Source organism: Aquarana catesbeiana, linkage group LG01 (assembly GCF_042186555.1).
Source record: "Aquarana catesbeiana isolate 2022-GZ linkage group LG01, ASM4218655v1, whole genome shotgun sequence".
NCBI lineage: Eukaryota > Metazoa > Chordata > Amphibia > Anura > Ranidae > Aquarana > Aquarana catesbeiana.
Window position 1 is genome coordinate 251,858,893 of NC_133324.1, and position 25,048 is coordinate 251,883,940.

Here is a 25,048-nt window from a genome sequence, read left to right on the forward strand (position 1 = left end):
ATAGCTGTATAAATGTCAATGTTCCCCAAAAAAGTGTCAAAAGTGTCCGATCTGTCCACCGCAATGTCGCAGTCATGATAAAAAATGCTGATCACCGCCATTACTAGTAAAAAAATAATAAAAATGCCATAAATCTATCCCTTATTTTGTAGACGCTATAGCTTTTGGGCAAACCAATCCATATCCGCTTATTGCAATTTTTTTTTACCAAAAATATGTAGAACAATACATATCGGCCTAAACTAATGAAGAAATTTTTATTTAAAAAAAATTTTGGGCATATTTATTATAGCAAAAAGTATAAAATATTGTTTTTTTAAATTGTCGCTCTTTTTTTGTTTAAAAGGCAAAAAGTTAAAACAGCAGAGGTGATCAAATACCACCAAAGGAAAGCTCTATTTGTAGGAAAAAAAGGACATAAATTTTGTTTGGGTAAAACGTTGCACGACTGTGCATTTATCAGTTAAAGAGACGCAGTGCAGTATCACAAAAAATGGCCTGGTCAGGAGGGGGGTAAATTCTTCTGGGGCTGAAGTGGTTAAAGTGCATTATTTTAACTTTTTTTATTTTTACACTTTTTTTTTTAATAAAACGTATAGAGAGCGCTGCATATAAATGCTTTTCTTTACTGAATGGAATCTGTTTTGCAAAACACCTACAACTATTCGTTTTATAGCTATGGAAAGCTATTTGGAAATGTGCTAGCAGTAGACAGATGCAATAAAATAAAATTTGCTTCAAGTATTATGTTTGTATTACATGGTTCTTCCTCTTGCTATTTGCAGTCCTAGCGTAAATGTGTTTTATTTTAACGTATACTCCAGTGAAGCCAAATGATAGTATATAAAAATACTTTTTAAAATCACTAATATCAAGAATAGGATCCCTTTTAAAACAATAAAAATATTTATATTGTGTGTTTGGTATAAAAGTACAATATAATCACATTCTCTTTCTTTCAATATACTGTAAATGTTATTTCCAGAACAACAGGTAAACTCCTAGTCACCCTTTCAATTCTGAAAATTGTAGCTGCCAGATTGGTATGTAGGGTGGAGGTCTTGTTTGAAGACAACTTTACTCACATCTGCAATGTTTTAATGAGCCCAACATCCTTACCCACACCCCTATACATAAGAAAACATCAGAATTGGAACTGGGTATGGCCTGTTGTTTTGGGTATGACCTTCGTATTGTGACCACGTGCCATTTCACTACTGCACAAGCTGTCATACTCGTGCCACATTGCTGGCAATCGCCTGTCTTCTGAATACAAGCTTATAAATCTGTGGTACCTTGCCAGTGCACCTCTCCATTGTCCAAGTGGCTTTCTCAAAAGAAAATCTGTGCCATGTCCACTATATAGTGCCATCTTATCCTTGTCAAATTTGTTTATTGTTTTGAATAAAATAAAGGTGAACAATCTGAATTTTGCAAAGATTGTGGTACATATTCAAAGGGTAGCAAACGAATTACTTTAATTGGAAAGAGACAAATAAAAATTCAAATGCAATATTGCACTATGTAAGCATCAAATAGACCGTCAAAGTCGAATGTCAAAAATGTCATATAATTGAAAAGAAAGAGCAAGGTAGATTGTTGACTGTCAGTCTGATTAAAAACAAGGTGATTAACAAATCAGTATAGTACATTTCAATGGGTCTGGAGAACAACCCTGTGAGTACCACATAAGAACTGATAAAAGGGAAAGGGTCATGAAAAAGGAGTAAGAGAACAGAAGAAGTAAAGAAAAGGGAAAAAATACAGTGGTAGAAAAGGGTAAATTTGATAGAGGTAGTGCGGCTTCAACCGAATGAAGGGTGATGAAAGGGTAAATGAAGTATTATTACCATGGCAATAGTAAAGTGTTGGAGGTAAACAATGTTTAACCCAAGGTAACCAAAGTTTTTCAAATTTGCAGATCTGATCACTCTCAATTGCTTCCCTCTTAGCATGAACAAGGGCTCTATTGGTTCTGTGAATGGTTTCGGCTACAATCAGATTTTGAGTTTTCCATGCCTTAGCTATGGTTTGTTTTTGCAGCTGTTAAGAGCTGTACAAGAAGGTGAATTTGATTCTGTGTAATTCCATCTGGTTTTAGATTCAAAAGAGCTATAGTAGGATTAGGTTGTATGGGTGTTTCGTATACTTTAGAAGCTAATTCAAAAACCGCCTTCCAAAATTTTTGGGCAATTGGACAATCCCACCATATATGGAATTGGGTGCCAGGATCTGAACAGCCGCGAAAACAATCTGCAGGGTAATCGGGAGCATATTTCGCTATCCTAGCAGGAACTAAATACCAACAAGAAAGCACCTTATAATTTGTTTCCACAGCAACAACATTGGAGGAAGCAGATTAAGTGGCTAACCATATACTGCACCATTCAGTATCATCGAATGAGCGGTTTAGATCTTGTTCCCGTTTAGAAACATAGGGAGGGGGGCTAGTATCAAAACTAGCTAGAATTTATTGATAAAGAATCAAAGTAAGTCCTCTGATATGTGGGACATAATTACATATGCACTTAAAATGCGACATCTGGGAAAACAGTGTAGTGCCACCTCATCAAAGGGCAGACTTTTTCCCACATCAGTGAAATCCCTCATTCTCAGCCTCATATCGCCGAAACAGTGCAGAGCTCTAATGACCTTCTTACATAAATACTAATCTCAGTAAATACTTAAAAATTGCTCTTAACAAGTGCTGTCTGTAATATCCCACTAAAACCAATTATGCTGAAAGCTGCACTTCAGTGTAATAGCTGGAGAATGAAAGTTTTAGTCTAAATTGGTTTCTTTGGGGCTACACATTTAGTTCTTATTGAAACGCTTTGATGAATGGGTGATGACAGTCTGAAGCACTGATTCGAGAGGACATGCAGAAATAAACATCACTTTATTTGGTTTAAGACCAGGGACATAGATAAGGGGGGTTTTTGGGGTTGAACCCCCCCAGAGCATCAGTGCAGAAGTAGTAATGTTATGTGTGCTTCAACTACATTGCTGCACTCGGCAGGCACTGACTCACACACACTTTTGTTGTGTGCTGCCTGAGCCTGCTGTTACACTGTCTGACCACCGGGGTGCGCTGGCCCAGGCTGTTGGGCTCGGCTTGGGCTGAGGGAGGCTCTGTCAACAGGGAGTCAGCAGGGAGGGGCGGGGCCAGGAGCTCCATTGGCCAATGTTGCCAACCCCCCCGAAGTGAAATTTACTGGCAGAACGCCAAAATTTATAAACGGCACCAATTTTCTACTGGCAAAAAATCATGAAATTTACTGACAGATCCACATTCTTTACTGACACTGCAAAAAAGTACCAAAAATGACTGTTTTTAGTGCTAAACAGTGCAAATGTCAATATTTGACCTATAAACACATAGCTAGTGCTATTAGCAATGTGTTTAAGTTAAACAAAAGTCAAAAAACATATTTCCTAATTTACATGAAGGTCAGGATACTATAACCCAACCAGCACAGCGTTCTCCCTTACATCAGAGTCTGCAGGATGGTTACCAGAGACCACCTTCCGCAGAGTGAATACACTAAAGTAAGGAGGGATTACTAATATAGGGGGGAACCAGATTGGCGGCTCTGGTTTTATTCTATAATCTCGTCTCCACAGTCAACGCAAGTCTGTCTCTTCCCGTAACCCCCATCCCGGCGGCGCTCCCACTCTTGACTCCTTTCTAGGATCCCCTCAGAGACTGCAGACATGATAAAAGACAAGAGATGGTCAGAGGCTGTGGGCATGATACAGGAGGTGGACAGAGGCTGCGGACCTACTACAGAAGGTGGACAGAGGCTGCGGACACACTACAGGAGGTGGACAAAGGCTGTGGACACATCAAAGGAGGTGGACAGAGGCTGCGGACATACTACAGGAGGTGGACAGAGGCTGCAGACATACTACAGGAGGTGGACAGAGGCTGCGGACAGGTCAGGAGAGGTGAAAGGGGCACAGGAGGAGGACACAGCACATTGATGATATGGACTAGAGAAGTAATATGACTAATATGATGGTGGACAGAGCACATCAGTCTCTGTCCCCCTGCATGGCATGGCATGGCTTCTGTCCCCTTTTTACTACGATATCCTAATCCCCTCACAGCTTCACTCTCCTCCTCACCGTCACCGGCTGCTCGGCTTGGTTCATCCTGTTATGACGAGTGCACTGCAGCACAGGACAGAGTCTCCAGTCACCGTGGTCTCTCTCCATCTATTCAAAAATGGTGCTGGCTGGCGTAATTCTCATACTGCGCATGCGCCTCCTGGCTGAGCGCATACGAGCTTTCCCGAGCCGGGACAACTTTGGAACGGTGCATGCGCAGTTGTGTGGTCGGGTCGCGGCCATCTTTTTTACGGGCACCGGTGCCCGTAACGGACTTTAATGGGCAGCCCAAAAAAAGGGTTTAAATTTACGGGCTGCCCGTAAATCTACGAGCGGTTGGCAACACTTAGAGGATATGCCGCTCACCAAGCCTCCAAACCACATCTGAGTGTCTCCACCCTCTAAGATTGATGTCAGGTGCAGGCTTTGCACAAGCCTATGGAAATAAGAAAATCCTGGACTGCCGCACTCTGAAGACAGACATCTTTATTGCATAATCGATTAAAATCCAACAATTGCCATCTCACAGGAACAGATACTCTGTTCCTGTGAGATGGCTATCATTGGATTTTAATCGATTATGCAATAAAGATGTCTGTCTTCAGAGTGCGGCAGTCCAGGATTTTCTTATTTCAGTTGGCAACACTGCCATTGACACTCTGACCCTGCCCTGCCCCACCCCATGTAGCCTGTATGTGCTTGGAGGCTCGGAGCAGAGAGGGAGCGCTGAGAGTGCTTCCCCTGTACATCTGAGAGCCCCGCCATGGACCACTTAGAGCCCCACGCCGGACGGCTGAAAGCCCAACCCCCTACCGTGGAAAACCCTGCCCCGGGCCTTTGAGAGCAGGAGGTGAGCACGCTGGCCAAGTAGGTCTTTCTGCAAATACATACTGCCTGTCGAAAGTAGACTCACTGTTATGCTAAACCCTCCCTGACAGTGTTGTTTACCCCCTGTGTAGCTGTGCATTGCTGAAAGTTTGAATTTAAAAAATGGCTACTTCATCTCCTCTAGTATGTCGCATCCACAGTCTCTGGTCATTTCTTGTAGTCACATCCGCAGTCTCTGGTCATTTCCTGTAGTCGCAGCCACAGTCTCTGGTCATTTCCTGTAGTTGCAGCTGCAGTCTCTGGTCATTTCCTGTAGTCGCATCCGCAGTCTCTGGTCATTTCCTGTAATTGCATCCGCAGTCTCTGGTCATTACCTGTAGTTGCATCCGCAGTCCATGGTCATTTCCTGTAGTCTCATCCGCAGTCACTGGTCATTTCCTGTACTCGCATCCGGAGTCTCTGGTCATTTCCTGTAGTCACATCCGCAGTCTCTGGTCATTTCCTGTAGTCGCATCCACAGTCTCTGGTCAATTCCTGTAGTTGCAGCCGCAGTCTCTGGTCATTTCCTGTAGTTGCATCCGCAGTCTCTGGTCATTTCCTGTAGTCGCAGCCGCAGTCTCTGGTCATTTCCTGTAGTTGCAGCCGCAGTCTCTGGTCATTTCCTGTAGTCGCAGCCGCAGTCTCTGGTCATTTCCTGTAGTTGCAGCCGCAGTCTCTGGTCATTTCCTGTAGTTGCATCCACAGTCTCTGGTAATTTCCTGTAGTCACATCCGCAGTCTCTAGTCATTTCCTGTAGTTGCATCCACAGTCTCTGGTCATTTCCTGTAGTCGCATTTGCAGTCTCTGGTCATTACCTGTAGTCACATTAGCAGTCTCTAGTTATCTCCTGTAATCCATCTGCAGTCTCTGATTATCTGTGCATTTGGCTTGTGGCTGTGGCTACTGTGACATCAATGGACAAGTTTAATGGCGGCACAGTGGAGCTAAGCATTGATGTCACGGCATTGTGTAGTCAGCGATGCAGCTGCTTTGTTCATTTAGAGGTAGGTGGTCAAGGGGAGATCTGTTTAATCATCCCCTTTAAATCCCCATTCACATTGACCGCGGCTTGTGCAACTTCATCTGAAATCAAACGATTTCAAAGCCGCGTGTGAGTGCAACTTCAGGTGTGACTTGGAAGACATCTGTGCAGCTTCATACACAAATGTCTATGCAAGTCACACCTGAAATCACTATAAGTAGTGCAGAAACTACTTTTTCAAATCAGTGCGTCATTTGAACATGGCCATTGCCAGCAATAGGGTGTGACTTGTCATACGATTTGACAGGTCAAATCGCACAAGTTCCTCCAATGTGAACTTAGGACATTCTTATACCCAATCTGGTCATGCCCACTACTCTCTGTGGCATGCTCAACAGAATTTGTTTTTCAACTGTATCCCAGTCGGGCTGGTATTTTGTCACACTGCTGTAATCTCTAGCAACCAATCAGTGAGCAGTAATGATAAGTAGTAATCTTTCACATTGTTTCTCAACTCCAGTCCTCAAGGCACACCAACAGGTCTTGTTTTCAGGATTTCCCTCAGATGAAATGGCTGCGGCAATTACTAAGGCAGTGATGCTGATTAAAACACCTGAGCATAATAATGGTAAGCCTGAAAACATGACATGTTGAGGCGCCTTGAGGACTGGAGTTGAGAAACACTGATCTATCGCTACCAATCAGTGAGCAGTAATGTGACGTAACCTCTAGCAGCCAATCAGTGAGCAGTAATGATGTGCAGTAACCTCTAGCAACCAATCAGCAAGCAGAAATTATGTGCAGCCCCCCAGTTAAGGGTACTTAGTGGTAGGCCCAGATAGGTCTAGGGACCCCCCCTAAACCCCCTAATAAAGGTTTAACCCCTTGACCACCCCCGTCACCAGTGATCACTGTATAAGTGTCACGGGTGACGCTAGTTAGCTAGTTATTTTGTTTATAGCGTCAGGGCACCTGCCGTATATTACATAAATAAAGGTTTAAACTCCTGATCACCCGATGGGTGATATCAGTTAGGTATTAGCATCCGTCAGGGTCTGCGTTACCCCAGGCAGCGTCAGATCAGTGCCAGTAGCGCTAACACCCACACACGCACCATACACCTCCCTTAGTAGTATAGTGTCTGAACGGATCAATATCTGATCAGATCTATACTAGTGTCCCCAGTAGTTAGCTCCTCCATCCAGCCCAGCCCACCCAAGTGCAGTATGAATCGATCATTGTCACTTACAAAACACAAAACACATAACTGCAGCATTCTCAGAGTCAGGCCTGATCCCTACAAACGCTAACAGTTTTTTTGGTAGCGTTTGAACCGTCGCTGACAGTCAGGTGCTCTTTTTTCCTTTGAGTCTCACTATTGTACCAGTAAATTTAGAGGCCAAAATGTCCAATCGAAGGTACCCTAGTGAAGAGGCCTACGTGTTTCTTAGCCTGACAGATGAGAGTGAAGAGGAAGTCACCCATCTGTCTTAGAGGGGGAGAGAGCCTGCTTGAAATGTAATAATTTGTTAGCAGTGAAGTGGAGGGATTCACTGAACCTTTTTGTTCCGTCCTCCCTTCATGCAGATACGACAGTCCAAATTCCTACGGCGACTGGTGTTGTGGAGAAACCCCTCTGTGTCCACGAATACAACCTTAACATGGGAGGGGTGGACCACAATGACCAGTTGTTGGCACCGTATCTAATTGCCCGTAAGGTCAGATGCTGGTATAAAAAAGTGTCTGTATATTTATTCCAATGGGCTCTGCTGAATGCTTATGTGCCATACAAAGCTTCAGGACAAATTGGATCCTTCCTAAAATTCCAGGAAGGTGCTATGGCCCACTTTCCCAACGCAAATGCAGTGAGCCAGTTGCATGAGAGGCATTTTCTGTATGTCCTCCCTGGTACCCCTGCCCACAGAATACCCCAAAGAAGATGTCGGGTCTGCAGAAAACGTAGATTTAGGCGTGACACCCGCATTTATTGTCCCTCCTGTCCTGACCAACCTGGTCTCTGCATCGGTGACTGTTTCAAACACTACCACACACTAGTGGAGTATTAGCGTAGGGTACAGCACTACACAGTCCTATGGCACACTTACACAGGATCTCAAAAGATGAGATGGCCATCACATTTTGAGAGACCCTACTCTGGAACATTTACAGTTTACAGTTTATCTAAAAGTAAAAAAAAAAACACAAAAACAAAAAAAAAATAAAAAACACAAAAATAGTTGTGGTTTTATTTTTCTTCTCTCTCTATTGTTCTCTCTCTTATGTTTGCTATCTTTTGTCCGCTATATTGTTCGATCTCTATTGTTCTATATTTATTGTTCTCTCTCTATTGTTCCTGTATTTTAGAACTGTAATGTTTTATTCTTACTATGTTTTATTGAATTTGCTTTGCAGGTATGGTATGTCTTACTTTTATGTTACTTTGTTTTATTGTTAACCATCATTTGCTTAGCAGGTATGCCATTCAGCTTCAGCACGGGTTTATTTATTCTCAACAGCGTTTGCTCCCAAGATACGTAAATAAGCGACTCCAGTGCTGTAGGAGGTGTTTTAAAAAAAATGGTGCAAGTATGCCCATCAATAGAAGTGGGTGGATGAAGGGCGGTATTCTAATGGTGGGCATACCCACCGTTCAAACTCTTTTTTTCGTTCAGCCCAAAGGCTGCATGAAAAAAAGAACATTACAATATATGCCCAACAAGGATCAGCAATGTTCTGGTATGCTGGACTTTGAGTGGTTATACCAGAATGATGCCTTCAGGTTTAGGTATCATCTTGGTATCATTCTGTTCAGCCAGCAGTCAGCTTTCATGTAAAAGCAATCCTAGTGGCTAATTAACCTCTATTAGCCTTTTACAAGCAGTGGGAGGGAACATCCCCCCTCCTACCATCTTCTATGGTTTTCTTGGGCTCTCCTGTCCCAACAGGGAACCCAAAAATGCAGCCAGTGGTTCTGCCAGCTGACCATAGAGCTGATTGGAGACCAGAATGGCTCCAATCATCTCTATGGTCTAAGAAACCGGAAGCTCCAAGCATTTCATGACTTAGGTTTCGCCGGATATAAACAGCGCCATTGGGAAATTGGGAAAGCATTTTATCACACAGATCTTGGTGTGGTCAGATGATTTGAGGGCAGAGGAGAGATCTAGGGTCTAATAGACCCCAAGTTTTTCAAAAAAGAGTACCTGTCACTGCCTATTGCTGTCATAGGGGATATTTACATTCCCTGAGATAACAATAAAAATGATTAAAAAAAAATGAAAGAAACAGTTTAAAAATAAAATAAAAAAGCAAAATTAAATAATTAAAAAAAAAAAAAAAAACACTCCTGTCCCCTGTGCTCACATGCAAAGGCGAACGCAAGCATCGGTCTGGTTGCATATGTAAACAGCAATTGCACCAAGCATGTGAGGTATCACCGCGAAGGTCAGATCGAGGGCAGTAATTTTAGCAGTAGACCTCCTCTTTTAATCTTAAATGTTATCCTGTGAAGGATTTTAAAGGCTTTTAAAAATGTATGTAGTTTGTCCCTGCTGCACATTTGTGCGCAATTTTAAAGCATGTGGTGTTTGGTATCCATGTACTCTGCATAAGATTGTCTTTTTTATTTCATCAAACACTTGGGCAATATAGTGTGTTTTAGTGCGTTAAAATTAAAAAAATTTTTTTTTTTTTTTCAAAAAAATCGCATTTGAAAAATCGCTGCGCAAATACTGTGTGAAAAAAAAAAAAACATCCACCATTTTTAATCCGTAGGGCCTTTGCTTTAAAATATATATGTTCTGGGGTTCAAAGTAATTTTCTAGCAAAAAAAAAAAAATGTTTTCATGTAAACAAAAAGCATCAGAAAGGGCTTTGTCAGTGGGTGATGTGTGACATAAGCTTCTAATGTTGTGCTTAAAATGCCAGGACAGTTCACACCCCCCCCCCCAAATGACCCCTTTTTGGAAAGTAGACACCCCAAGCTATTTGCTGATATGCATGTTGCATCCATGGAATATTTTATATTTTGCCACAAGTTTTGGGAAAATTACAAACTTTTTTTTTTGCACAAAGTTATCACTAAATGATATATTGCTCAAATATGCCATTGGCATATGTGGAACAACACCCCAAAATACATTCTGCTGCTTCTCCTGAGTATGGGGATACCACACGTGTGAGACTTTTTTGGAGCCTAGCCATCAAGATAGCATAAAACCCCCACAAATGACCCCATTTTGGAAAGTAGACACCCCAACCTATTTGCTGAGAGGCATGTTGAGTCCATGGAATATTTTATACTTTGCCACAAGTTACGGGAAAATGATAATAACTTATTTTTTTTTTTTTTGCACAAAGACTTTTTGGGAGCCTAGCCCTGTACAGGACGCAGAAAACCAATCACCGCCTTCAGGCTTTCTAAGAGCGTAAAATGGTGATTTCACTTCCTCACTACCTATCACAGTTTTGGAGGCAATGAAATATCCATGGAATATTTTATATTTTGCCACAAGTTTCAGGAAAATTATTTTTTTTTTTTTTGCACAAAGTTGTCACTAACTGATATATTGTTCAAACATGGCATGGTTATATGTGGAATCACACCCCAAAATACATTCTGCTGCTTCTCCTGAGTATGGGGAGTACCACACGTGTGAGACTTTTTGGCAGTGTAACCGCGTACAGGACCCCAAAAACCGCTTTCAGGCTTTCTAAAGGCGTAAATTTTTGATTTCACTCCTCACTGCCTATCACAGTTTAGGAGGCCATGAAATGCACAGATAGCACCTCCCCCCAAATGACCCCATTTTGGAAAGTAGACACCCCAAGCTATTTTCTGAGAGGCATGTTGAGTATTTTGCAGATGTCACTTTCACAAAGTTTTGAAATTGAAAAAAAAAAATTTCTTTTTTTTCTTCATTTTCAAAAACAAATGAGAGCTGCAAAATACTCACCATGCATGCTGAGAGGCATACTCAACATTCCTCTCAGCAAATAGCTTGGGGTGTCTACTTTCCAAAATGGGGTCATTTGGGGGGGGTGCTATCTGGGCATTTCATGGCCTCCTAAACTGTGATAGGCAGTGAGGAATGAAATCAAAAATTTATGCCTTTAGAAAGCCTGAAGGAGGTGATTGGTTTCCGGGGTCCTGTACGCGGTTACACTGCCAAAAAGTCTCACACGTGTGGTATTCCCCATACTCAGGAGAAGCAGCAGAATGTATTTTGGGGTGTAATTCTACATATAACCATGCCATGTTTGAATAATATATCAGTTAGTGACAACTTTGTGTAAAAAAAAATAAATAAATAATTTTCCCGAAACTTGTGGCAAAATATAAAATATTCCATGGATATTTCATTGCCTCCAAAACTGTGATAGGTAGTGAGGAAGTGAAATCACCATTTTACGCTCTTAGAAAGCCTGAAGGAGGTGATTGGTTTTCGGGGTCCTGTACATGGCTAGGCTCCCAAAAAGTCTTTGTGCAAAAAAAAAAAAAAAAAGTTATTGTCATTTTCCCGCAACTTGTGGCAAAATATAAAATATTCCATGGACTCAACATGCCTCTCAGCAAATAGCTTGGGGTGTCTACTTTCCAAAATGGGGTAATTTAGTGGGGTGTTGTGCTATCTTGACATTTTATGGCCTTCGAAACTGTGATAGGTAGCGAGGAGTGAAATAAAAAATGTACGCCCTTAGAAATCCTGAAGGCGGTGATTGGTTTTTGGGGTCCTGTACGTGGCTAGGCTCCCACAAAGTCTCACACATGTGGTATCCCCATACTCAGGAGAATCAGCAGAATGTATTTTGGGGTGTAATTTCCACATATAACCATGGCATGTGTGAGTAATATATCATATAGTGACAAATTTGTGTAATTTTTGTTTTAATTTTTCAATCACTTGTGACAAAAAAATAAAATATTCAATGGGCTCAACATGCCTCTCAGCAATTTCCTTGGAGAGTCTACTTTCCAAAATGGGGTCATTTTGGGGGGATTTGTACTGCAATGCCATTTAAGCACCTCAAACAATAAGATAGGCAGTCATAAACTAAAACCTGCGTAATTCCAGAAAATGTACCCTAGTTTGTAGAAGTTATAACTTTTGCACAATGGATTTTTTTTATAACAAAAAGTTGAAAATATAATTTTTTTTCAAAATCGGCTGTCTTTTTCCATTTATAGCGCAAAAAATAAAAATCGCAGAGGCAATCAAATACCATCAAAAGAAAGCTCTATTTGTGGCAAAAAAATGATGCAAATTTTGTTTGGGTACAACATTGCATGACCGTGCAATTACCAGTTAAAGAAGGGCAGTGCCAAATTGTAAAAAGTGCTCTGGTCATTGAGCAGCCAAATCTTCCGGTGGCTGCAGTGGTTAATACAGTTGCCTTCTCCCTGTCATTTGTAACCAACTTTGGCTGATCATCCTTTATGGGGCCAATATGCTCTCGTTTTCTAACTATTAGGGTCCATGCACACTGGGCATAAAAAATTCTGCTTATACAGGCCTTTGCCATTTTTTTTCTTTAGCCTATATAAGCAGCTCTATGTTAGTCTATTTGTCTGTACATATTTGGGAGCTTACAGGCATACTTACAAAGAAGCGTTTTCAGGCAGGAAAAACCCATCTGAATTGCATTTTTGAGGGTAGCTTTCAGGCAGATGCGCATATATACTCATAAATGTGATGTTTAGGATTACCCAGAGTTTTCAGGTGTACACTGATTATAGTAAAAAATGAGCGCAGGGGAATGTTTTTGAAAAAAAAGCTTATAAAAGCAAATGCTCCAAAACTCACACATCACTCTTATGCAATTTGAACCACTATGAACTTTTTTTATGCTGCTTTTTCAGAGGTTCTGGCATTTTTTCAGCTGCCTAGTGTGCATGGAACCTTAATATACTTAAACATTTTTTGGATATTTTTTCTTTTTTTTTTACTCTCCTCAGCTATGTGTCTCTCATAACCTGCTCTGATCCCATCCTTACATTTGTTATTGATTTTTTGTAGTGCTGGAATGCCGAAACTGACTCTTTGGGCTTATATTTTTTAAAGGACAGTTTTTTCTTGCTAGTATGCTTTTTTCACACTAGTATTTAGTCACCCAGATTTAACATTTTTCTTTTGTATTTGTTGTCTTTTGGAATGCACTGGCTAATGCTTTAATTAATATCTCCTTAAAGCACTCCCATTTTTTCTCACTGTTCTTTCTTTTTTTTTATTATTTTATTAGTTTTCACATATTACAAACATAACACTTGTCAAGTTACAAAACAACAAAGAGAAAAAAAGTACAAAATTGAAAACCAAAAAAGAGTTATACATCAGCACAAGTGGCCAGCACAGCCCTGACAAATAGCAAAATACAATCTCATGATAAGAACCAACTATAATTATTGTTTTCCATTACAGTTTTCATGCAACTGACTACCTCATCTAGATGTAGAAAAACTCTTCACAAATAGATCCCATATGTGCTGCCCATCAACTACCTAACTCCATCAATTTATTACATGGAGAACTTCATACAGTATTATGGTATTGATTAACAGTTGAACCACATTTTCAAGAGATATAGTTCTCACTCTGATGTAATAGATGCATCACTCATCCAGCCTCTCCACACTTTGTCAAATTTTGCCAGTACCCCTCTACTGACATATGTAGCCTTATAAAGAGGCAGGGCTTTCCAGACCGTAATGGTCAGGGCAGTAGATTTCTTCCAAGAGAGAATAATGTTTTCCTGGCATAATAGGCTTAGGAGAGTTTAGATCACCTTTGTAGAGGCCAAGGGGTCAACCAGTCCCAGCAAACAAATCTCCACAGTGGGGAGTATGTTTATTGTTGTGACAGATTTATATTAGATAAGGTGATCTCTTGCAGACACCAGTCTAGTAAATGAGGAGTCCCAAATATCATCCCAGTCATCCCCATCCATGCCAGGAAAGTTAGTCAACCAAGCATTACAAGGGCAGACAGAGCCTAGCAGTGTAAATAAGCAATTAAACAAAATGAATGTACCATTAATGTACCATGCTTTTCCTTACAAATGAATAAATACAATACAATGTAAAAAAAAATCACAAATATTAGACATGTGCACTGACAAAAAATCTGTTTTTGTTTGATTCTTTTTTGCTTTTTTTGGAAATTCTAAAATTTGGAAATTTGAAAATTCGGAATTCGGAAATTTGGGGAATTTCCAAATTTTGAATTTTCGGATTTCCGAATTTCCGAATTTTTTAATTTCCGAATTTTGAATTTTTGGATTTCCAAATTTCCGAATTTTTGAATTCTGAATTTTTGGATTTTCGGAATTAGAAAATTCGGAAATTAAAAAATCCGAAAATCTGAAAAAAAGAAAGAAAATCAGTAAAATTCGAAATAATAACTAACTATTTAATTATAGGTATTGGAATTTCCTTTAAAATTTGTCTGTTAGTGAATGTAACAAGTACAAATTTATCAGAAGCTACGAATTATCTGAAATAATGAATGCCGCATCTAAACAAATGGAATGTAACAAATTAATAATAAATCATTAATAATAATAAAAAGGTTTTATTATTATTATTATTGTTATATATTATTATTAGAGCGTTACGTTCCATTTGTTTAGATGTGGCATTCGTTACTTCAGATAATTTGTAACTTCAAATAAATTCGTACTCATTATATTCACTAACAGCCAAATATGAAAGGAAATTTTAATGCCTATAATTTAATATTTATTATTAGTTATTATTTCAGATTTTTGGGTTTTCGATTTTTCAGATTTTCATTCTTTTGAATTTTCAATTTTCAGTCTTATTCTTGGATTTTCAAATTTTAGAATTTTTAAATTTATGAAATTTCGAATGTTCCAATTCCTGAAAGTTTCCAATTTCTGAAATTTCGAATTTCCGGAATTTCTGAATTTTGAATTTCCGAAATTCCGAATTTTTGGAAATTCGGAAATTTGAAAATTCAGAAATTCGGAATTTCGGAATTTCGGAAATTCGGGAATTCGAAATTCGGAAATTTGGGAATTTGTAATTTCGGAAATTCAGAAATTCAAAATTCGGAAATGGGTGAATTCAAAATTCAGAAATTCGGAAATTTGTAATTTCGGAAATTCGGAAATTTGAAATTCGGAAATTCGGAAATTCGGAAATTTGGAAATTCAGAAATTCGGGAATTCGTAATTTCGGAAATTCAGAAATTTCGGATATTTGGACATTTCGGAAATGTAAAAATTCGGAAATTTCGGAATTAACAAATTTGTAAAAATTTGTTAAAAAACGAATTCGGAACTAAACGAATTTCACATGTCTAACAAATATAAATAATCAAGTGCTATAATAACATGATTCCATATGTAATACTATTTAAGTGGGAAAAAGTATTAAATTAATGAAATAATTAAAACAGTCTATAAAAGTGCAGTCCCAAATGGAATTTCTCAGTGTCCAATGTGATCGAAGTGAGAAAAAGTCTGTACAAAGTGCTGTGACTTCATGCACAAACTCCTTCTTGTGCTTATCCCTTTGTGGACATTTACTGCTAGGTATCCCCTTATTGTGCCTCTATTCCATATCACTTATGCGACCCCACACTTAAGTAATGTCAAACAGCGCTTATAGTCTTTCCAGGACTCAACAAAAGGTGCTAATATCATGAAATAAAGTAACTTTATTCACACTCCATATACTACTCACATTTACAAGGTGCTTGGAGCGCACCACACTCTTGCTGCATAGATCTAAACCTTTACATCCATGACACTGCAACAGCTCTGCCGTGTATACACAAAATTTCTCCTTCGGGATGTGAACGTTGTGATGTCTGATTGCCCCTCCGCTACGCGTTACGCCACAGGGTCACGTGGCTTCCTCAGGGGGGAATAATTGCTCAGGGGAATCTCAGTGTTTCTGAAAATATTGCCTTTAAGATCCTTTTCTTTATTATAGCTTAATTATATACCCATGTCCCTGAAATCATTATTTTAGATCACTCCATATTTTTCTAACTTTGTCATTTGTACCAATATGTACCATGACAGCTGGGTCCTCCGTATCCCCAAACCACAATCTGTCCATCCAATCCACAATGTGTCGAACCTGAGCACCAGTAAACAACATACTGTTTGTCAATCACAGTCTTTGTGACAGATTGCCCTATCTTTCCTTCTAATAGTTGAGTCCCCTACCACCAGTATCTGTCTATCCTTTTCAGTATCCTTGCCTTTAGCCTCAATGAAGGAGTTGTTCCCCTGGCAGCTAGGGGAGGTACTCTGCTCCAGCACTCTCAATACCTCAACACTGCCGGCATTCTCTTTCTGATCACACAGCCCCTGGTGTCCTCTCCTCTTGCTCCCACTCACTGAACACACAGTCCCTGGTCTCCTCTCCTCTTGTTCCCACTCACTGTTTACAAAGCCTCTCCCTCTGCTCCTGCACTGCTCACTCAGCCTTCAGCATCCACTCTTTCTGCCTCTTACTGCTCACAGCCCCTGGTTTCCCCTTCTTTTGGCTCTCGTCCTGTCTGTTCAATGATCACAAAGCCTCTGGTGCCCTCCCACATAATGCTCACACAGACCTCTGCATCCTCTCCCCCTGCACTGCTCACACAGATCTCTCCTTCTGCACCTGCTCTGCCAATTCCCTGTTCATCTCAGTCTCAGCTCTCCTCCTCTCCTCCTCTCTCCAACATCTACATAGAGGAAACAATATATCCTCTCATATGAAGCCTCTGCTTCTTGATTTGCAGTGCTAAACAATGGTTGCACTTTGATGCACATTCTACCTATTCAAGTCTATAAACAAGTTGACTCACTACTGTGCTTCCTGTGTGGCTGATACCTTCTATCAACAATTTTAAAGAAATAGAGTAACTGACTTGTCAATAAATCTCTAAAGCTGGGTACACATGGGCCAACAATAGGCCAAAACCGGTTGGTTTGGCAGGAACCGGCAAACGTTTGCCTCGTGTGTACAGCTGTCTGTTTTACAAAAAGCTGGTTTTATGACTGGCTTCTGTTGACTGGCCAGTATCTGACCAGCACTGACAGCCATTGACCAGGGAGCAGTGTGATCTGGTAGGGGAGCAGTCCCACCTGTCAGAACACAATAGCATCACTCGTGTTAAGCAGGCCATACATGGTCGAATTTCGAACAAATTTTCTTTTCAAAATCAGAAAGTTCTTTTTTTTGTGATCCGATGATGCCACCATTGATTTTTGAAATTCGGCCGACCAAGCCTTCAATTTCACCTCATGTTGCTACAGAAAAGAATTTTCATGGGCGGGAATCTTCTTTTCTCTTCCTAAATTTTCTTTTCTTATTACATTTCTCGCACGATTCTCCCATCATTGATTAGAAAATCGTTCGTTTTTCAAAACATTTCCAACATGTCCGATTCCTCAAATTTGATTGCCGCACGAAAATCAGCCGTTGTTGCAACCCACTAATGGTGCGAAAATTGTATGAAAATTCTTTCATACAATTTTCGAAAGAAAATTCTTTCAAAATGCGAACCGTGTATGGCCGGCATTAGTACCACAATCTCTTTGTTTTTTTTTGTTATTCAACCTTCTTGTACCCAACATTCTCCTTATAACACAACATAAAGGTTTTCTGTACTTCACGCACAATAACTGGGCATAACATCATTTTTTTTTTAGGACTAATAGGTACTGTTGGGCCTGATGCTAAGGAGGACTTGGAGGATGAGGAGAATGAAGAGGAGTAGGTAGAACTTACCAGCAGCCCCAATCAAACAAAGAAGCAGCACCACAATATCAAGTGGTATGACCCAAGCTGCATCTATCCCATTCCCAGCATCATGTGAGTAAACTAGTGAATGATTTATAGCATTCCCAGACACCAAAAGGTTAAACCAGTGAATGATTTATATGATTGCTGCTCATACTTACTGGACCAAGTGACTGCGGTCATGTGTACTCTGATACTGACAGCATGGTTCATTGACAGACACATTTTCTTTTATTTAAAATAAGAACAGAGTCAGTCTTCTGGGAAACCTAAAGTTGGCTATGTTCCTGCCCCCCTGTCAATCCCTAGTAGTAATCAGGTAAGAATAAGAGATAACATCCCCTTAGTGTTTTCCTTTGAACACGTGTTATACAGGCTGATAGACCATGCACTAGAAGCATAGCAACCAGACAGAAGATTTGATGCGATTCCAATGCCAGGATGAAGAGGCAGCAGAGGGTTTAGGAAGACTCAGGGAACAAGGCTTTGAAGGATGTAAAGGGAGAAGGTGATGATTTTGGTTTTTATGTTTTCAAAACTCTGGTCATTATACCTAGCAGGAGTAAGCAGCCAAAATACTTTCACAGAAGTAGCAAGTTCTAATTACGACAGCTGAGTAATTGTCAAAGAAAGGAACAACAGCTTCACCCTCTATAATGACACCTATACTGTTCATCTCTTTAACACATTCAATCTCAGGGATTTATGCTTATGTGCCAACCTCATTAAGAACTGCAAAAATAATGTAATACCTATTTTGCACAGATGAAAGAATTACTGCAGATTGCATGTTTCTCTGAACGGCTTAGCAGATCAATTGGTTCTGCAAGCAGACAGAGCATAAATTAAAAAAGACAACATTTTCCAAAATGAGAATACCAAACACTTATCCAATCTTTGTAGTAAAACTTTGCTGCGGGTAGCAGAGATGAAGAGGTTAGTCACTAGCACACATAACAATAACAAATATTCACATAAGCAAACAGACTTTTTACTTGATTGCTCTGAAGTGAGGTGCTAATAACCTGATTTTAATGGAAACAATTTGCATTTGTTTAACAGAGAAATTTCAAAGAGTCATCACAGATATTCTAGTAAACGCCTTTGGCTACCATTGTTGTGGTCATATTTATCTTTTGTAGCAGATCGAAACATTTCATAAGCTTTCAATTAGCCAGATGGGGAACTTGGAAGATGCATTTCGACTGCCACTGTTTAGAAGGAGCACATTGCATGCTGACATGAATACAGACTAAAGACAATGGCTTATGCAAACTCTGTTTTTACTTCCAGTTATAAGCCGTATAAAATTAGGCGCGTTTTAGGATACAGCAAAGAAAACCGCAGGAGGGATCTATTCAAATAAAACAAAACAACTCCTATGTTCCAAATGAGAACTGTTTCATTATTCCTATAGGTACTTACACATGGCAAAATGTATAAGCAGCAGAGTAAAACCATGAAAAATAAACTTGCTTAAAAGCTGTAAAATGGTTGAAATATTCTAGTTTTAAATTTAAAAAAAGCTAGCTAGGATGTCATTGCTGGTGGCTGTCATTGTTGACTTCCAAAAATTTATAGGTACACAAAAGCTAGCAGTTCAGTGTAACAGCCAGTGGTGGTTGGTGCTAAACATTTTTGGGGGGCGCAAACAATCCCCTCCAGCTCCGCCCTCACCACAGTCACAGCTCCCCTGATATACAGCGGCTTCCGTGTTAACCTGGTCTTCTTTCAGGGTTCCAAATCTTCAGCCTCCTGATTGGCCAGAACAAGGAGCCAGAAAATGGAAGTGATGCGATGGCGAATATTGATTCGCTAAAATCAAAAGTGGGAGGGTTCGAGGCGATGTGCCCTGCTCCCAGAGGACAACATAAAACAAGCCATTTAGAGCCTCAGGCTCTAATCACATGCTTCTCAAAAATTGAGGGACCTAATAGACACTCATTAGTCCGGCGCCCCACAAAGTGCACACACAAAGAACGATTTATTATTAAATAAATAATAATATGACTAACATTTTTTCACTTTAAGATGTTAAAAAATGTTAGTCATATTATCATCTATTTTAAAAAAATTGTTCTATGATTAGCTTTCTTGTTTAGCAAAACTTGGAAGGGGGTGCGGTGCCCCTTATGGACCGGCTGCCACTGGTAACAGTCACATATCTAATTCTTTATTCTAATACATTCTAATACTAATTCATTAGGAGCTTAACAATGGCAGTCTCCATATGCATTATGACAGCTTTACTTTAAAGCAAACCTGTCAGCATTCTTAAAGTGAGCCTGTCAGTAATCAAAAAGTCAAAAAAAAAAAAAAACTACCCTGTAAGGAAGAAAGTAAATACCTCAAGCAACTGGAATCACTGCCTGAAATCTATGCAGTAAACAACATTTTCAGTAGTGTCACTCTCCTGTGTCCCACACAGTGCTCAATGGTTTCACCCAACAATCTTCACGTCACTACTCTTGTCCTGTAGTGATATAGAGGTTGGTGGGAGGAACCACAGAGTGCTGAGGGGAACAGGTGATTAACACTCTTGAAAGTATTGGTTTCTGCATAGAATTTAGCCAGTGGTTTTTTTTTTTTGTGTTTTTTTTTTTGGGGGGGGGGGGGTGGGAGTGTTCAACAGCCTGTATTTGCAGGAGAGGAATTAATTTTACTTCTTCTTTGTAAGTGGAATATTTAATTTGGACTTAAATTAAAAAAAAAAAATTCCAATGTTTAGATTAGGGGCAGTTCTATGATTCAATGCTATGGTGTATTTAGTGATTGAAAGACAGCTTTAAACATTGATTCCCCACAGCGCCACCCTAATTTTCGCTGAAAATTTATTTTTATAGTACAGGTTTCTGTGCACTGACTATGCTCACAAATCTTCTGCTACCTGTCCTCTATTTAGGAATACTTTATGTTCCTATAAATGATAATACCATCCTAGTGGACACATCCAGGTAAATGGGGCTCCATTTACATTTTGCTATGGGGCCATTGGTCTGCAGTTACAAACCTGGCCACACGTACATTTAAATGTATGTGCATGCACCACAAAGTTAGAGACATTGTGACACTTTAAATATGTAAGTTATATCTTACAAAAAGGAATATACTTTACTAAATCTACTAAAACTGCATTGAATTAACGCTATGAGCTTATAGCAGATGCAGACAGTATTCTGTAGAGTTTTCTTTAAGCCTACCTTTATGTGTAAGTTAAATGGGAAAAATTCACAACCTTAAGCAAACCTGCAATAAAATCTATGACAACGTTCAAATTTTTTTTTTTTTTCATTTCTTTTGAGCTGACATGCACAGATCATTAATCATTCTTTCCAGTAAATCCAGGAATCACCTTGCATCATTAATCTATATTAACATCATGTCTGCGTCACCTGTGTCATTTTTACTCTGCCCACTGTCATGATGCAGCATCCTGAGTTTAAAATAGGACAAAAATAATGTTCCTTTTAAGTAGATGTCATTGTCCTGTCAGGAGGCACCAGCTGGAATTTCAAGGTCAAGGACATATTTCACCTCCTAAAAGAATACTTCTGGAAGTTCTAAAAATAGTTGTGACACCACTTAGTAGACAACCTTAAACTAAAATATAAACTTGGTAAAGTGTTACTTTTCTACAGTATTTTTTCAGAACACTTTGCATTTTTTTTTTTGGCAAAATATACTGTAATTTTTATGTGACTTTCACAATACTCTTAACTTTAGTGAGAAGAGAGAAGGATTGATCCCCCTCGAACAAGATTCATCAGTTTGGAAAATCTCATTTTACAAAAACACTAAGACTTTGATGGTCATGAGTACTTTCTCTTATCCCTTGGACAGTCAACATCCAAACATTCACATGAGCTTTGCACCGATCTCATATGAGTTGAAAGCAAATTGGATCATCCCTAGGACAACCTTAAACACCACAGTCCTGACCTGAGCCTAGGCTAACCTCACCTGAGCCTCTCACAGTCAATAGTACTTTGTATCATCTCAAGCCTTAGTAAACCCAGCTAGCTCACACATGAGCTTTTGCATTGGACTTTAATTGGAATAGTTAAGCATGACATACCTAACAAATCTAAGTACCATCATTTGCTACAGCATATGCTAAATCAAAGATTATGAGCCTACAAGCATATAACCCCTTAAATGAACACTAACCTAATAGTACAAAGGTAATGGACAAAAAAAACAGTATAGGCCCCACTTTCAAAAACTACTATGTATATGCATTCACAATTAAAGTGAAAGCAGCTATATGTTGTTACATGGACAAGAAGAAACATGGGTAAAAGCTGTCCAGGTTGTTCTCGGAATGTCACTGACCAGTAGCATGGACTCCAGACTGTGGAACATGTATAATTTGATATATACAATACTCTTGGCCATTAGTACATTTGCAGTAATGCATTAAAGTGGTTCTAAAGTCAAATTTTTTTTTTTTATCCTAATGCATTCTATACATTAAGATAAAAAAACCTTCTGTGTGCAGCAGCCCCCTTCAGCCCCCTAGTGAGCCCCATCTCGATTCAGCGATGTTACACGAGAGTCTCGGCTGTCCGGGACTCTCCCTCCTCATTGGCTGAGACAGCAGTGGGGCGCCATTGGCTCCTACTGCTGTCAAAGACAGTGAGCCAATAAGGAGACAGAGGGAGCGGGGCTGAGCCATAGCTTCATGCCTGAATGGACACACAGAGCAGCGGCTCTGCTAGGGTGCCCCCAAAGCAAGCTGCTTACTGTTGGGGCATTCGGCAGGAGGGAGGGGCCAGAAGCGCTGACGAGAGACCAGAAAAGAGGAGGATCTGGGCTGCTTTGTGCAAAACAACAAGGCTTTAGTATTACTTTAAAGTGTATCTAAAAACATGTTAAAAAATGACACTTACCAGCACTTAAATGTGGTGGCTGAATTAAGTTTCTTTTTCAGGCTTATTTTTCCTTTCTTTTTTTCCCTTGTGATCCTGCCAGCTCCACCCATTCCCTCCTGGGGTGACAATGTTTACTCAATGTATTGTACCTATTCTGGAGCAACATTGTTATCCTAGGACAGGAAGAGTGTTAGGACTACAGAGCCCTGAACTTTATCCCCATAGCTTAGGAGAGATGTTCTGGAGGAAATTGGGAAGTGTTGATAATACTGCAGAGTAAGTTTACAAGCACACTGAATTTCTGGCATCCAAGTATTTTTTAATTATCAAATAAATGTAACTAAACTTTTCCAATGGTATATTTAACAGAGCAGAAAGGAGCAAAAAAAGAAAAGTTGTTAGAGTTTACAGACACATTAATCTGTACCAATTTATTTTATTGTAGGTAATAGCCAGAGCTTTCTGACCTGGTTCCATCACATTATTGAGCATCCTCTGGAAGAGGCATCAGTGAAAATTTTAGAAGCCTGGATTTGGTAACTGTATATATAATTACATTATATCCATCAATGACACTCATTTTAATTATTTTAAAGTAATTTATTTGGTGGTCTGGGATATTTTTGGGTACATATTGATTGTAGCTTTTCTGTTTCTAGAGTAGAAAATAAACAGAAAGATATAGCAGCTATAACCAGCTGTATGTAATAAAAATGTCTGTCCTAATCTTTCCAGAGTACGGAAAATACAGTAAGTGGGTTGTCTGAGAAATTTGAGCGGACTTAGGTGATAAATAGGGCAACAAAATGGGCTATATAACATACAGTATTTATCGCCAATTGGTGGCATAGTGGTTTAAACAATTTCAATCACTGCTATTTCATGATGCCACATTTTAGTAATTAGCTTACTGTGAGTAGTTGCATGACTTTTTATTATGTTCTAATAGCCATATCTTAGTAGCCAGGTTAAATTCATTTTTTATCTCCTTGATTCAATTTGACCTGACAGAAAATCCTTAGGATGGTAAATCTATGAAGCATTACATTCTGCATTGGAAATCATTTGTCATATTATTCTGGTTTTAGACTACTGCAGGTAGTATTTTTAGAAGTATTTGGTATTTGTCCTTTTTTATTATTTAATGACTGTAGGAATCCAAAGTTTTACAGGAAATGTATAGACCTGCATCTCTTGTCAAATACATTTCTTGGTTCTTCCAAGTATTTTGACTTAAAGTATAGCTATAGCCAGAAATGTTGTTTTGGTTTGGAGTATAAAGAATGGCTAAAACCTCTCACATTTTTTTCTGTTTTCACTATCCATTTGGGGCAATTTACTGTCAATTCCTGTCCTGAGACAAATCAAAATGAGAGTCACCACAACAGGTGATTCCATTGGCTCTGTTAGGTAATGATGTCACCACTCTACCTGCCCTTTCCCTTTAATGGCCAATGACAGGGTAATTCAGTGAGTGGCATGTTACATTTGGTCCTCGCCGGGTATTTTCTTTTTAGGGATGTCAGGCATTGTGATTGCCATGGATGTACACATAATTGATGGGGATTTATCATTAATGTTCATATCCATATATGGTCAATGACATCACCCCAGAGCTTGGCCCTTTTTACATATCAGCTGTCATTTGTCAGAACTATCATTAGCGGACGAGCAGTCATCGGGTTCAGTCAGCATGTGCTGGCTGGCCACTTTTTTCCTTTCAGTGCATTGGCATCAGGCAGCTTGAGTGATTGACATGGATATGCATCATTGGATGACAATATTGGTGATAGATGTACATTGCAGGATTTTTTTTCTTCCTTATTTTCAATAAAGGGCTTGTAAAAAACTCAGTTTATGTTTTTTTTTTGCACTTTACATTTTATTTGTGAATGAGTAAGTGTACAATGTACTCCCTAGTCATTCACTTGGAAAGTGGCATCTGGGTGCCCCCTTTTTGTTAAAGGGGTCTTCAGGATTCCGGTAAGCCCCCATCTGCAGACTCACAGAACCACTGGGCTAGGGTTGTTGGGAAAAGGCCCCTCTTCAATATGAGGACAAGATGCTTTGCTATGGGGGATCTCTCCTGGCAAGGTATCCTCCACATTGAGGGCATGTGACCTGGTATGATTTAGGAGGGGGCCGCATGCTTATTGCCTACCATTTCAGGCTACATGCTTGGATAAATGTCTGGTGTAGATTTTTTGGGGGGGGGGGGGCTTATTCTTTTTTCCTAATTTTTGCATGGGATTCTTACTTAAAATCATACAAGATCTGGAGGGTCTAATATGAATTAGGGGACCCCATGCCATATGTTTTTTTTTGTGTGGGCATACCCCCATTAACATGTACTGTATATCAGACCTTTACCTAGGATAAAGGTCTGGTATAGATGAAGGGAAACGCTTTCCGCATTTACAAACAGAACAAAGTGTCTGAAAGCTGTCATTTTGCTGCAAT